Here is a 15160-nt window from a genome sequence, read left to right on the forward strand (position 1 = left end):
TTAAGATCTGACAAACATTGGAGAATAGAGAAAAATGAGTTGCAGATGGTGCAAATCCCTGATGGACCCTGGGCTAAAGTAGCAATAGACTTTGCTGGTCCTTTCAGTATCTTGCCAGATGAATGCAAACATTTGATAGTTTTGACGGACTACTACACTAAATGGGTGTGTTACAAATTCGTGAAAATGGTTACAACTGAAGTGGTAATAAAATTTCTGGAAAAAACCTTTGAAAGAGAAGGGCAACCAAAGGTTATGGTGTCTGATAATGGATCACAACTGGTATCACGAGCGATGGTTGAATTTTTAGGAAAACGTGGAATAAAACAGGAGAAAACTCCTCTTTACAGTCCCAAGAGCAATGGTCAAGTAGAGAGGATAAACAGATTCTTTAAAGAAGGAATCCAAATGGCTATTGCAAATGATATGGATGTTAAAGAGTTTATCAAGACAAAGATCAATGCGTACAACAATACGCCTAAAGAAGCCACGGGGTTTACTCCGTTTTTCTTGATGAGAGGAAGAGTATGCAACAGTGTCATAACACCGAAAATAGGTGAATGGGAAAAAACAGCTGTTGAAGCGAAACAAGTGTGTGAGAAGGAACTCAATGTGAGGGAGAACATAATGTGTAAACAAATGCAGAGCAAGACATACTCCAACAAGGTGAACAGAGCTAAGGATAAAATAATTGCACCTGGTGATTGGGTGCTAGTGAAAAAACCTGGTCTGGTGAGCAAGGGAGAGTCTAAGCTCAGCAAACCAATGAGAGTTAGTAGAGCGTCAGGTGGAGCTGTGTTTGTCGAAGGTGAAGGATGGCGTAATAAAGATGATATAGTAAAACTGAAACCTGGTCAAGAACAAATCATAATGAGAAATGCAGAAAAGGGAGAAGAAAGTCTATATAATAGTGTCCTAGAATGGGATGAGGTGCCCAGTGGCCCAGATATGTTACATTCCAATGCCGGTCGAGGACCGTCTTTGGTTTCAGGTGAAGACTCTACCAGACATTCTTCTAGTTTCGAGGACACTGCTTTAATCCAGGAAGATTCTATGATAGACAATGAAGCAGAGAGTAATGAAAATACTGTAAACGGCATGAGTGATGTTGATACCCATCTTACTGGGGGACAGCCTTCAAGAACGGGCAGAGTTATCAAATTGCCTACCAGATTTAGAGACTATGTTATGGAATGAAATTCAGGTTAAGTTTTCATGGAGGAAGGGAGATGTTGTACTGTTATGCTGGTTATGTGACAACATCATAGGCAGTATGTTTTCTATTTCTGTTATGCAGCGTCATACCGCATCACCGTAGAATGTTCGCAATGTATTTAGGTGACGTCACCGGTAGTTGGGTGACAGATGACAGCTGATGCCTTTCATGCTTGTTGTTCATCCCGCTACTGCGGGCCCTTGTTGTACTAATAAATCTATTACAATCAACACCACATATTATCCGTGTGTTGTATGCTACAGGGGGCTACATTTCCTTGATTTTTTTTTTTTGCAAATCTACCGCTTTCCTCTTATGTATACGTACATGCCCAATAGACCCGATTCAGGCAGGAGACTCCTGATTTTTTTCATCAAATATGGCTTTATTTCGACTGTCTCCAGCCTTAAATTGCCTCCACTTCAATAGAAGCCAATAGGGTATATGTATTCTCTCAATTTCTTTTCTTCAAATCTCTCACTTTCCTCTTCTAAAATGTTGGCATGTATGTGTAAGCAAGAATAAGAAACAAAAATATTCAGAATCTCTTAATCGCCCCATGCCTAAAAATACAAAAACGAGTGTGTCCTATGGTAATGTACCTGGTGTTCATGTAAAGCGCTACAATGTCGGGTCGAGTTCGTGCTATATAAAACTGCAAAAAAACAAACAAAAAAAACAATAATTGTTCTGCAAAATGGCGCCGGGCGCTGCCACTTTTTGTTAGTGGAGTTCGCACTCTAGTTCTTTCTTTAAGTGTAGCAATGCATCAGAGAAGGCTGCTCTCGCATGTGCTCCATGGCACCACATGGCGGCTATTTCCTGAGCGATGATTTAATCTTTTCCGGGGCGGATATCTGGATTTTTTAACCAATAGAAATCTTTACTGGGAGGCACGGAGTGCCGAATCGTGCTTGGCTGTCAGTGTAATCAATTTGGCACTCGCGGGTAGTTTTTGAAATACTTTAGAGGGGCGGGAATTTTGAGACACTGTCGGGAAACGTGAGGTAAGTCCCTATTTTGGGACCTCTCTAATGACTAGCGGGTGTTAGAATATGTATTGTACTTAACTACCGTGATTATTATACGGTGTTGTGTGTTAGATTATTAAAGATGGCATGCACCCAGGGTTCGTCTGCCCTGTGACATTTCTCTCTAGTGTTATATAGCCTTCTTTTTATTATTTCTTCCTCCTCTCATTCTCGTACGTGGTTCGACCTCTAATACTTTAGTCTTCTAGAACTTTTTCCTTTTAGACGTTCCTCTGTCCCAAGACGATCCATTGGTTTTGTTATTCCTTGCAGTCCTAATCGATTATTTTGTTCTATGATTTACTTCCTCTTATCTTTAGTTAGCTAGTTTGTTTAATTCTGATCTTTTATAGCGACTGAGCTGTAATAAATGTTCTTGTTTTCGTTCCTTTAACACTCCTTTTTATTGTGTTGATTTCTTTCGCCTTGTTTTTTTCAATAACTCCTTTTATTATCTTTTTGTGTCTCCTCCTATATTTTAATTTCTCTTTATCCCTTCTAAGTACATTGTTTGTTCTCAGCTTCTATATTCACCAGTGGTCCCTGCGCTCATCATTTACACGACAACTTCCCTTGTCCGTTACGTGCACGCCCAATTTAAAGCAGCTACACATGAGCCTGTGCAACCTTCTCTAAAAACACCCCCTGCACTACTGAGTCATGTGGCTACTCGTGTATCCCATCAAGATCCTTTTAGCACACCTCACTTTCAAGAAGACCTGCCACCAGGCTAGATTTTCTTGGATGAAGTCCACCCTGCGGGGTTGATGTGGCAGCTCTAATTTTACCAGCTATCGGACTTACCTAGGAAAAAGTGCGTACTTTAATGATGTTAATACAGCGGTGCTGAAAAAAATCATAAAGAGCTTACTCACTTTCCCATCATTCATCCAGTGGATTCAAATTGGCAGACTGTCCCCACAAATTTGCTACTGCCTCTGTTGCAGCGAGAAACGTGGGTAAACCTTTTTCTTTTGCACTATTTCATGGCTTACTCTTCTTACTACTTTAACTGTACTGGGCCCTCTACGATTAGGCAGTCTGAAGCGTTTTATATCCACAGAGTCAATGATCGTCTGATGAATCATTCTCTGATGATCGAAGGGGTGGAAATTAGGGTGGACAATTCCACGTTAGCTGTCGAATGAGTACCATTAATTGACATCCAACTTGCAAGTTATATATCAAGGGTAGGTATACCACTCTTAAGACCATACTGCAAAACTAAAGACCAGCAAATGGAAGACCCAACCTCCTGAAGAATTCAAGTTGAGTGAGGATTATGCAAACCAAAAGCTCTGCAATTGAAACACAGAACAAAAGAAGTAACACCTGATGTGTTGATAGGGATCTCTAATTATATCCACAGCACATTTAAACAGAAGTACTGTTAAATGGAAGAATCAACAGCACTCAATGATAGACTGAGACACGATTTAGATTAATTTGGTTATTATATTAAAGAATCAAAATTCTTTAAAATAAGCAATTTCCGGACTTCGGCCAAGAATGTCACAGCTTGCATTAAGACACCAAGCATTTAGGCAAATCTTATATAATTGTCATTAATAAGATTCAGTTTGCAAAATTATAGAGTCTTGCTACCCTTTAATGCAGCAGGATTGTACAAATTCCGAACAGTTCAGATCCTACAAAAGGGAGAAAATTCAGGTCTGAAGTCCATTGGGGTGAGTCCATTAGCTTAGAGCTAAAGATATCATAGGAATAAAAAAATAGAAAAGATCCGGCAAAGAAGGTCCCAGTCAATCAGCTACCGATTGTAGCATCATCAAACAATCCAAAGTAAAAGATCGATCAGCATAGCATCCGGGTCTCATGAAGCAAAAATCAGAATGGCGCTCGGTCAAGAGGCAAAAATCGATGGTATTCGGTGCCCCTCCTTTGGGGTTACTTCTTTTATATAGTGTTTTAGCAATGTCCAGTGGCATGGCATCCCACCACGATCAAAAGACTAACACATATCCATGTTCACATCATGTCACCTGAGAGGATTGAAACATCAAGCTGGTTTCCCATGCTAGTCATGAGAAACAAGATATTGTGAGTCCTTACACGCTTAACATTGGTAGAAAAGAAATACAAAGTTGTGACTTACAGCCATAGGTGAAATTCTATTCCCACAGGAATATTTCACTGTAAATGTTGACAAAACATTCAAGAATGGTAGGGGAAAACATATCCTTGATAAAATAAGTAACCTTTTACTTGCAAAGCACTATCCACTGTATGTAATGAGGGCAATGGTCAGCACGCGAGAAAAAGCATTTTTTGAATTTTTTTACATTCTTTTTATTAATAGAGAAAAAGCATTTTTATGAAGGCCTTTAGGTAAGCATTACATATTTAAATGTTATGATCTCAAACATTACTTCAAATATAATGAAATCAATTCATAAGAAGAATATGCATGTTTTAACAAAATATAATTACATGAAAATGGCTAACGTGAGAAATGCCCTAGTACTACAATTTTTCACAACACTCCTATAAAGTTACAGTTTTCTTTTTTCCTACTACAAAATTAGTTTTTAATATTTCATAAACTATAGAGACTTTTATAACCTAATACAAAATCTCAAGCTAGTACTTCATTTGCACCGACTTATCTAACTGGTGCTGTTTCAGCAAAGAACATTAAAAACACTAGACTGCTTCGCTTAGTCTTAGAAATGGGGGTCTCTAGTTGGCAGAGGTAGGTACCTTTGTCCAAATAGCAATCCTTGCTTCTAGTCAGGGTAAGGGGAATACACACTCTAGATAACCCCGGCTCATCCCCTTGGTAGCTTGGCACGAGCAGACAGGCATATCCCAAAGGCAATGTGTAAATTATTGTACCAACACTCACAGTAACACAGTGATAACACCACAATTGGACACCACACCGGTTTAGAAAAAGAAAGTATATTTACATATACTTAACAAGACCAAAATGACAAAAATGCAACATACAAGTATTAAAAAAAAGTGACTTTCAAAAGGTTTTTAGCAACTGAGTCCATAGAAAACTATGGATGCGTGATTTCTTGCAATGTATCTGTCGTTGCAAACAGCCGCAGCTGTGAGAAGCGTTGAAAAACAAAGAGATGCGTCGATTCCGGAGAACTTCGTGGATGCGATGCAACAGTTCCGCTGGACACAGGGGAGCGGTGCATCAGGTCCGGTCTGTAAGAGGAAGCGATGCGTCGATTCTGCGTGAACTCCGATCCGTGTGTGATGTGTAGGGAAAAACTTGCTGCACAGGGACGATGCGTGGAAATCCAGGATGCGTCGGCGTACGATGCAGCGTTTTTGCCGAGCGTCTCTGTATCAGTTTTTTCACCCATGATCCCTCGATGCGTCGATTCTTGCAGCAGCAACAGGCGCTGTGCCAATTTCAGCAGCAGCCCCGCAGTGCGGAGAGATTCTTCTGGCACCACGGCGTTGCGTCGGAAAAACTGTCACAAGAAGAGCGATGCTTCGATTTTCTTGTTTTTGCTTTCCAGCTCCCAGCAGCGAAACAACCTCCAGAGGCCCCACACAGTCACAGGCACTTCTTGGTAGGAACTACCATCAAGGAAGTTCAGGGGAGTTGGGGGTGACGTCTTTGTGTTCCTGAAACTTCAAAACAGGAGGCAAGTTCTACTCAAGCCCATGGAGACTTTCCAGGGGGCACAGCACACAGCAAAGTCCTTCTTTCTTTGGCAGAAACAAGAACTGCATGCCAACCCCAGACACAAAGCAAGGGCAGTACTTCTCGGTTTCTCTAGATCTTCTCCTTGGCAAAGGTTTCTCTTAATTCTAGCAGTAGTCTAAAGTTCAGGGGTTTTAAGTCTAATACTTATACCCCAAAATGTATTTGTTCTCTTTGTGCAGAGAAGCCCTGTGCCCAGTCAAAACCAGTTCTGTTCTTTCTGGTGCAGCTTCCTGGCAGGAGGTGGAGACAGCATTGTGAAAAGCATACGAGGCACATTCAGGTGAAAGAAAAACTCCTCCCCAGACTCTAAATGCAGCCCAGGTCTATTTAGCCCAGCCATGACTCATCAGGCTTTCTGGAGCCGCTGCTTCTACCCAGCCCCTGACACTCCAAACCCAGACAGTCAATCCACATCCTAGCAGCGGCACACTGGATGACTAAACAAGAAAATACCTACTTTCTGAAAGTGATATTTTCAAACACAGAATCTAAAAATCACCCTAGCTAGAAGATGCATTTTAACATTCTGAGTTCGGGGATACTAAACTTTATTTTACTGCCTTGTTCCCAGGGGCAGTTATGTTTATAAGATGTTATAACCAAACTCACCATTCTATCCTATGGGAACAGGTAGCCTTGCAATAGTGAAAAACTAAATTGGCAGTAATTAAATATCAGGACATGCCACACACTTCTGGGCATATCCTACCTTTCACATACACTGCATCCTGCCCACAGGGTTACCTTTGGGCCTAACTTAGGGGTGTGTGGCATGTAAGAAAAGGGAAGGTTAGGGATTTGCAAGTGGGTGCACTTGCCAAGTTGACATGGCAGTTAACAACTGTGCACAGACGTTACAGTGGCAGGTCTGAGTTACCTTTTCAGAACTACTCATGTGGGTGGCACAATCAGTGCTGCAGGCCCACTAGTAGTATTTGATTTACCAGCCCCAGCACACTCCGTGCACTGTACCAGGGACTTACCAGTAAATCAAATATGCCAATCAAGGAGAACCAATCATAATAACAATTTACACAAGGAGCACTTTCATTTTGACACTGATCAGCAGTCGCAAAGTGCCCAAAGCATCTAAGCCTGCAAAAGCGAAATCCAGCACAGCATCAAAAATAAAGGAGATAGAGGCAAAAAGTCAGGGGAAACCATGCCAAAGATACCAAGACTAACACTTAGCATCACATCACACTTTTCATCAGTATATGTTAATAAGCAACATGTGCATGTTAAGTTCAATATCACAACTCTTTTGTATGTCTTAGTGTTGTCTTATAAATGCATGTTGTTTCTCTTCATGTTATTAAAGCATTTTCTTTACAATGCTTCTACTACACTTATCTCTGTATTGTGTGACACTGAGTATCAAAGTGTGCAATGTGTACTTTCTGTCTTCTGTGTATAAACATGTTGTGTATTATGATTTTTAAAATCATGCTGCATCAGGCCCCCTCTGATGGCGAATCAACCTATCATCTTATATACTACATCCGATCTTACCATTGATTATGGGTGTGTTGTCTTTTGTCTCTTATACTCTGCTCCAGGGCCTTTAAGTCATCATAAAATTTGCATTCTCCATCCTCCATTTCAAATTCTGCTCTTGTTCTTTTGACTCTTTTGGTAACTGCAGAATTTGATTTACAATATCTGCAGCATTATGCACAAAGAGATCACCACTGCCGGTCTCAAGATGGAAATCACTAATCCATGTCCTAAGTTTCCAAACCAGCTGGCAGGGGTGTGGAATTGTTTAAAAAATCTACTTGTCTAGGGGACAACATTTTATAGAAATCTACTTGTCCTGCAAAGGAATCTACTTGCCTTACCTCTTCACTAAATCAATAAGATGAACTGGCAAAAGTGTAAATTAGGTTTTAGACTATGCATTTTAGACATTCAATACATTGAAGTTTTCATTTGGGAGTACAGTGTCAATAAAGGTTGCATATTCGAATCAGAAATTCCCAGTATAATGTACACCTTGGTAATGTGTAAGTCAGTATTACATATTTACAGGATAACATTTTTTGCATTAGGTATTTACAAAGAATATAAGACGCAGTCACCTATCGGCTAGAACCAAGCTGCTACCCACAATGAATTTGAGATTCATGCAATAGTCGTGGGTGGATATGAATGTGATCTGTGATTGTCTAGATTAGGGTGTCCTGCTCAGGAAAGCATGACATTTCTGGCTGTCCTGGGAAGGATAGGAGACCATTCCTTTTTTCGAAAGGGACTGGTCTTCAGATTATAGCCCCACTTAGATCAAAGCATCTTCTCTGAAAGTGTGTTAGGTTTTCATTTGAATGACTCAATCTGTAACACTGTGATACATAATGGGAAGATTGGGGTGGGGAGGCACACTTAGGCCTGTGCTGTAGAAGTCTTACCAGTATTGCACAGGCAGTCCTAGAAGCATTATTACGGAATGAAGTGCCCTTTGGAGCATGTGAAAAATCACTACGGGGGGATGGTGGTTTTACATCAGGAGTTTGAGAGGGGACAGAGAGGCATTTACAGCCTGAAAGCCACAAATCTTGCTGTTGTGAAGCACAGAGGGCCTCGCCAACCTATCTACTCATAGCTGGATTTATTTGGACACATTTTCATCACTATCTTTCTGTGGGAGGGAGGGTCGGATATGCAGACGCGGCGGCTGGAGGTATTTTCCAAGGTTGTTTATTTAGGTTTCAGAAATTAGTATTTTAGATTTCTTCACTGGGAGAGTCTCTGTTTAGCCGGATTGGATTTCTTCTCTGCTGGTGATGGTAGGGGATTGTTCCCTTATTTCCGTGTCTTCTTCTGAGCTGGTGCTCAGCGGGGTTAGTCTGGAGTCTTCTGCCGTGGTTGGTTCCTCCCGGAGGCTCAGAAAGAGAGGAAAAGAGAGGCCATGAGTGATGTGAACTTCTGGCTATGACTGGAGTTTAGGCTACCCTTCACCGCACCAGTGGCATTACATGAAGACCGAAAACAAGTAAAGAAAAATTGAAGACACTATTCTCCGTGTCTTATGTCTCAGAAGCGCGGTGGCCACGTGGGGTCTTAAGCTAACCGCGTTTCTGGTATCCCGACGTGCACACAAAAACATGCAATGGAGGGCTATATCTGGGTTAGGCAGGGTCAGGGACTACGTGATGAGAAATGCCGCCGTAACCGGGGAGACAAACACATGCAGCGGAGGCCTATATCTGGGATAGGTAGGGTCAGGGCTACGTGATGGGAAATGCAGTCGGAATCGTGGTATTAAAACAAAAACCCGTTCCTTTTTAACCCACCCACTCTGCACCCTCCTCCCTCCTCCCGTCCCCAGAACCAGGTCACTCACCAGGCCTGCCGTAACTCTCCTGAGTTACGGCCGTTTGACAGTCTCCTCCGAGGAACACCACTACTCTTCACTCCAGTGGTCTTCTTATCCTTTGGCTTCTCCGGCGTCATCGTCTTGGTCCTGTCCGGCGTCTTCTTCCAGGTCTCGTCTGGCGTCTTCTTCGGCGTTTCTCCTACTCTCCTCGCTTCCGGTTCTCTTCCTGGTCAGTGACCTCTCTCCCTGGGCGGGGTGTCTTTTCACTCGTACAGAGCCTATGGTTCCGGGGTTAGCCCCTCCTCCTTCCGGTTTCTTGTCCTGTCGTATGAAAACATGAGAGATGGGTGAGCCTGGCTGACGCGGTGTTCTCCCCTGCCATGGAGACTGGTATGCATGGAGTCTGGCGGTCATCTCCCCAGGTACATTAGAGGGGAAGAATCGGGTCCCCGGATCTACCCCCTTACACTTCCCTTTACTCTGTACACTTTTAAGAAGCCCATTTCTATGGACTGCATAAACACACTATCCAGCTATACATGCTCCTTTGTTTATTTACCCCTCCCGGTACATTTGAGGTAACCAGTCCACATACCTGCCTTATCTTAGTGTGCAGTGCGCCAGGTTCTTATAGGAATGTGGCTTAGCTTCCAAAGGAGAGCGCTGAGCCTCTAACCTAGACTCACCACCACTTAGCCACATTGTGTGATCCTGGGCAAGTTTTTTATTTTTCTGGTCCTCCATTTCCTAATCTTGCAAGATTAGTAGTGTTCACATAAAGGTTAACTAATTTTAATAAGAGCTACCTTAAATTGCAGTAAGTTGCTAAACAGCACAGGCGCACTGTTTTTAACCCTAACTTTAATAATGTTTGCATGGGGTAGTAGGGACAAAAAGAGCTTTCAGAGACTTGCCTGTTATTGTGGTAAATTAGGTAAAATGTGGGCTATGGGAACGCCTGCGGGCATGCCTGTTGTCAGTCAGACCTGAGCTATAGTCAGGGCCACTGGAATTATGTGGCAAGAGAACACTAAATTATGTGCCAGGGTTGAGTAAATTATGCTCCAAAAGAAGGCAAATTATGTGGCAAATTTTGCAATAGTATTAGTTTATTATTTCATAATTTTCAAACTTGGTAACACCCTGTGGGAATTGGTTACAACTCAGGATGAGGTGAACATCCAAATACAGCAATAATCAACAGAAAGGTGACCAGTCCATCTTTGCAAAGAGGCTTCCACTGCCTAGAAAAATTCAAAGTTGCATTTTTAGTAACTTTTTTATCGTTTGAGCTAGAAACAAATTTTGTTTTTGTTAAAATCTGGGGAGTATGCAGCAGATGATGGATGGCAAACACTGCGGACGCTCAATCACATAATTCTAGTGGCCCTGGCTATAGTCCGTATGAGGGCCTGAGGTCGCATCACGTAGCAGATGTTAATGGATGGCATTTCTACTGACTTAAAGAAATCACCCCTAGTCTAGAGCCCCAGTGCTGCTTTAATGTCATGCTTGGCGCGGCACAGAACAGCATATAAAACCTCTCAGTTTCAGGTGCAAGATTTTGGTGACCTCTATATATCTCTGCAAACCTGCCTTCGGGCAAACTCTGCCTTGCCCCTTCTGTTTACTTTTTCTGGCCTCCGATTTCTGGGTGCTAGTGAAGGAATAAATACAGAGCTATAGGCGGAAGAAAATAGTGTAGTGCAGACACTGGTTTATAAATTAGAGTCTCACGAAAATAAAAGCAACAATGGTGGGTCTGTGGGCTGCACGAGAACCCCACAGGGAAAGTAAGGTGCTTTAATGTAGATTTGGTTGAGACAGTAAGAGGCTGAGACATCAAACACAGACAGCAAACAATGTGCGAAGAGAGGGGCCCAAGAATTGCATGACAAAAGAAATCCAAGCATTTTACTGCAAGCCTCGGATGCTAGGGGAGGGGAGGGAAGAAGAGGGTAGGGGAGCGAAGCGGAGGAGAGTGACCTGGGTTCAGCAGGAGAGGCCCAAGGTTTGAGCCAAGAAAGGACAGGATCAGAAGGGTGAATTAAGTTAAAAAAAAAAGTCGGGTAAAAGCAAGGCGCAAAGAAGCTTGTCTCCTACCTGCCATTGCTGGGAGTGTTCTCGAGCTGCAAAAGCTCCATGTTCGCCCGTGCTCTAAGGAAATACTACATACAGACCATTCTCTCTTGAATGTGCTGTTTGGAAAATTCTGTGCTGCACAAAGTTCATGCTGTGCTTTACTTTGTGAACACACTGCACTTATTTGAAATAAGTATCCGATCTTTTGTGTACAGCTACGGGTGTTTAGCCCACATGCACTGTGATCAAGAGGCATGCGTGGTGAGCCGAGCCATTCATCACTCATGTCACCTGGCTTCTCTCGACTGCCCAGGCGGGCTACATAATCGAAAATAGGCTCCTCTGCATCCTGCTATAAATTGTGTCATGTGTGCCTGGGTTAGGTGATTACACTGTGGACGAGAAACAGAATTTGAAGAGGTCAGAGGATAGTTTAGTCTCAGTCCATTATTTACTGTCTACTTGCCCTGCGGACAAAACCGTAATAAAAACCTCTTACCCTCGCAATAAATCTTAATGTATCTGGCGTCGGGCGATACGAATTACCCACCCCTGAGCTGGTATCATTTGACAATCCCTTATCTAAGATTTCCCAGGCACCATATGCTTTTAAATCTTTCAGGTCTTTATTTAAATCCGTAATGTTTTTAATGTAACCTTGAAAAGTTTGCTCATGTCAGGTATGTATGTGCAACAGTGTTGGACTTTGAGTAATCAGCAGAGTCTGCCCTCCTTTGCAAGAAGTATATAAAGGGCAAGTGGATTTTTTTTTTTATTATTATTTTATTCAAGTTTTTTCAATAAGAGAGTACACATTAATAGCCATGCATTTTACCTTAGCTTATTGTGGTAATAACAAAACAGATGGCACATTATGAACAAAATTATCTACCCTTAACATTCAGGGACGGGGGCTGGAGGGATAAGGCATCTTACAAAGCAATCCACGTCTTGTTAAACTTTGCATGAGAAGATAAAACGGCATTAAGCAATTGAGCACATTGTGATAAACATACATCGGTATATCATAGCTGAGCATTCCTGTTGTTTATTCAACTGCTGTTTGTGTTGGTGAGTAAGTTAGGGACTTCAGTTTCACCATGTGGGCTCTGTAGTCTGATAACAAGACATTGTTTAGCTTTGGGTGTTGTTGATGTGTTATGAGTAGCTGCACTCTGGGCACTCGCCCATCGTATGAATGGGGCCCAGATGTCCTTGGGTATGGATGCTGGGGGCATCAGCTCCCAGAAAATTGTTAACTGCTCTTGGCTGTAAGTGATGTCTTGTATCCATGTGTCTATTGAGGGGGGCGTGATGTTGCCCCAGTACATTGCTATTCTGCGTTTGACTAGTAGGCGCATCATGGCGGTAAGGTGGTGTGTGTCGGAGGGGGCATTTTTTAAGTGTCCCAATTGAGTCACTAGTGGTGTGTTCTCCAGGCTCGTCCCTGTAATCTTCTGTGTTATATCGTAGACCCTGCCCAGAAGTCGGCAATGGAAGGGCATTCCCATGCTAAGTGCAAGAATGACGTTTGTGGGTTTCTGCATCTCCAACACTGTCCGTCTGACCGAAGACCCATCCTAAGCATCTGTATAGGGGGGCGTTATAAGCGATGGAGTAATTTGAAATGGATTAGGCGTAGCTTGTAGTTAGGAGATATGAGTTCAAGCTGAGTGCAGCAGTATGTCCACTGCTCATCAGTGAGAGAAAGGTCTAGCTCCTCACTCCAGGCGGCTAGTGCCTTGGCTGTGGTTACTGGGTTTGTGTGCTGAGTAGTGTTATACAGGCGGGTTATCCATTTCCGAGATGAGGGATTAGTTAGCAGATGGTCTAGTGATGGCATGTCAGGGGGCGAATTGGGGAAAGAGGCGTGAATTTGCCGGGATGCCGCTCTTATTTGGTAATCTAAGAGCAAGCCCACCTCACCCTACACTGAAACTTGTTTTGTTTCCTTTTTTATCGACCATCTGCCTTCCCGCTTTTCTCACTCATCCTATTTTCTGATTAATGTTGCTAATTCTTTTCTCTGTAATTTCCTTCCTGGTGTTCTTGTATTCTCAATGTCCTTGTTGGTAAAATACATCCTGTAAGATTTCTGCAAATCTGTTGAATTACAATGTCTATGCTATATATCTTAGCCAATTAAAACAAGCATTGGCATAGCCAATAGGTCTCGCCTTTGGGACCTTATACTTGTTTAGCCATGCAACAGTTGATGGAAGGAACACAGAAGACTCACAGTAGTATTACAGAAGTCTACTGCTGACTATTGGAAAACCGTGAAAGGAACTAGTCCATATACGTCCGCTGGCAATAGGAGACCAGTGAAGAGACCTGGTCCAAATTCTGCCTCTGACCATAATGGAACAATGAAATGAACTCGTCCAAATACTGCTGTTGGCAGTAGGAGACCAGTGGAATGAACTGGTCCAAATACTGTCTCTGACCACAGAAGACCAGTGAAAGTAACTGGTCCAAATACTGCTGCTAGCCATAGGAGACCAGTGGAATGAACTGGTCCAAATACTGTCTCTGACCACAGATGACCGGTGAAAGTAACTGGTCCAAATACTGCAGCTGGCCATTGGAGACCAATGAAAGGAACTGGTCCAATACTGCAGCTGACCATTGGATACCAGTGAAGGGAACTAGTCAAAAAGACGTTTACGGATGCCTGATGACCCGAAAATAGAACAAGAAGTAAGACTCTAAGGTTGTTGACCCAGTCAGCTGCTGAAAAAAAGTCTTCTCTTCAAGCTGGTTCTGTCCCTATCACCAAACTGACGATTGGCCAATAGAATGAAGTAAGCTTCTTTACTTCCACTGGTGTGTGTAATTTGCTGCTTAACCAAGTCACCTAATTATTCCGATTCTAGAGGAGGCTTTTTTTAGAGCGCCTTTTGTGCTGATAACGCATTTCCAGGTCGCTTCTAGTTTGCGCCTTCCTGCAGGGGAGGAAGCCCCCCCGTCGCGCACTGCTGCACGTGCAGCAACCCACGAGGCTAACCGGGGGTTGAGGTGGCTAAAGCGAGGAAAGGAATGGGGAGGTAACAAAGGAGCTTTGACAGAGGCGAAGGGAATGAGTGGGAGATTAAACGTCTGTGAGAGCAGGTAGGGTAGAAAAAGAATAGAGATGGAAGGGAGGGGCAGTGTGAGAGAAGAAATAGAAGAGGTGTCTAGGAAGAGAAGGAATGAAAGGGCAGCAGGGAGAGCAGCACAATATTGACGAAGGTGCTCGAGGAGTGGTGACGTCAGAATGGAAGCAGGGGTGGAGCTGTGGAAGGAAACGTAAAGAGAGGTCATCGGAACATTGAAAAGGAATAACAGGAAGTGAGTGAGAGATAGAAATGAAGCAAAGGAGTGGATCAGGGAAAGCAGGTCGGAAACAAAAAGCGGAAGCACAAAATAGGAGGGAGGCTAAACAAGTGCGGCCCCGGCGAGCGCCGCATACAGGAAGGGGAGTGGCCAAGTGAAGAGGTTGTGAGAGAGAGGAGGAGCAGGAGGTGAGCCCGCGAGTGGTGCGCACGCGCTTGGGAGAGAAGGCTTCACTTTTCAAGCACTGCACTCATGCTTGTGGTGCGCCGCTGCTCGCTCCCTCAAGGGGGATGCTGCCACAAGTTCAGTGCTTGAAAAGTGAAGATCGATGGCTAAAGGCCCTCCTAGAGCAGCGCATGCTCTCTGCCTAAGCGATACCTAAAAATCTCTTATAAGTCATATTATCTCATCTTTACAGAGAAACAATATTTCCTCTTCTTCATAAGCCTCTAATCTCACAGGGCTAAGTGTCCCTTCAATCATTTCTTCTAATTCAACTTTTATTT

General features: G+C 43.1%; 1 protein-coding gene across 3 annotated transcripts in view; it reads left to right on the forward strand.

The window, feature by feature from the left end:
- The first annotated feature begins 2098 nt into the window (after positions 1-2098).
- The window catches only part of ZRANB3 (zinc finger RANBP2-type containing 3), an 881708-nt gene continuing 868646 nt past the window's right edge, over positions 2099-15160 (forward strand). The window contains exon 1 of one of the 3 annotated variants that reach the window (XM_086957301.1): positions 2099-2223. The gene's annotated coding sequence lies outside the window, so the exon portion shown is untranslated. The remainder of the gene's footprint in view (positions 2224-15160) is intronic. The other 2 variants (XM_086957303.1, XM_086957302.1) reach the window with 2 other exon arrangements.

This window comes from Lissotriton vulgaris, chromosome 2_1, assembly GCF_964263255.1.
Source record: "Lissotriton vulgaris chromosome 2_1, aLisVul1.2, whole genome shotgun sequence".
In the NCBI taxonomy this organism is placed as follows: domain Eukaryota; kingdom Metazoa; phylum Chordata; class Amphibia; order Caudata; family Salamandridae; genus Lissotriton; species Lissotriton vulgaris.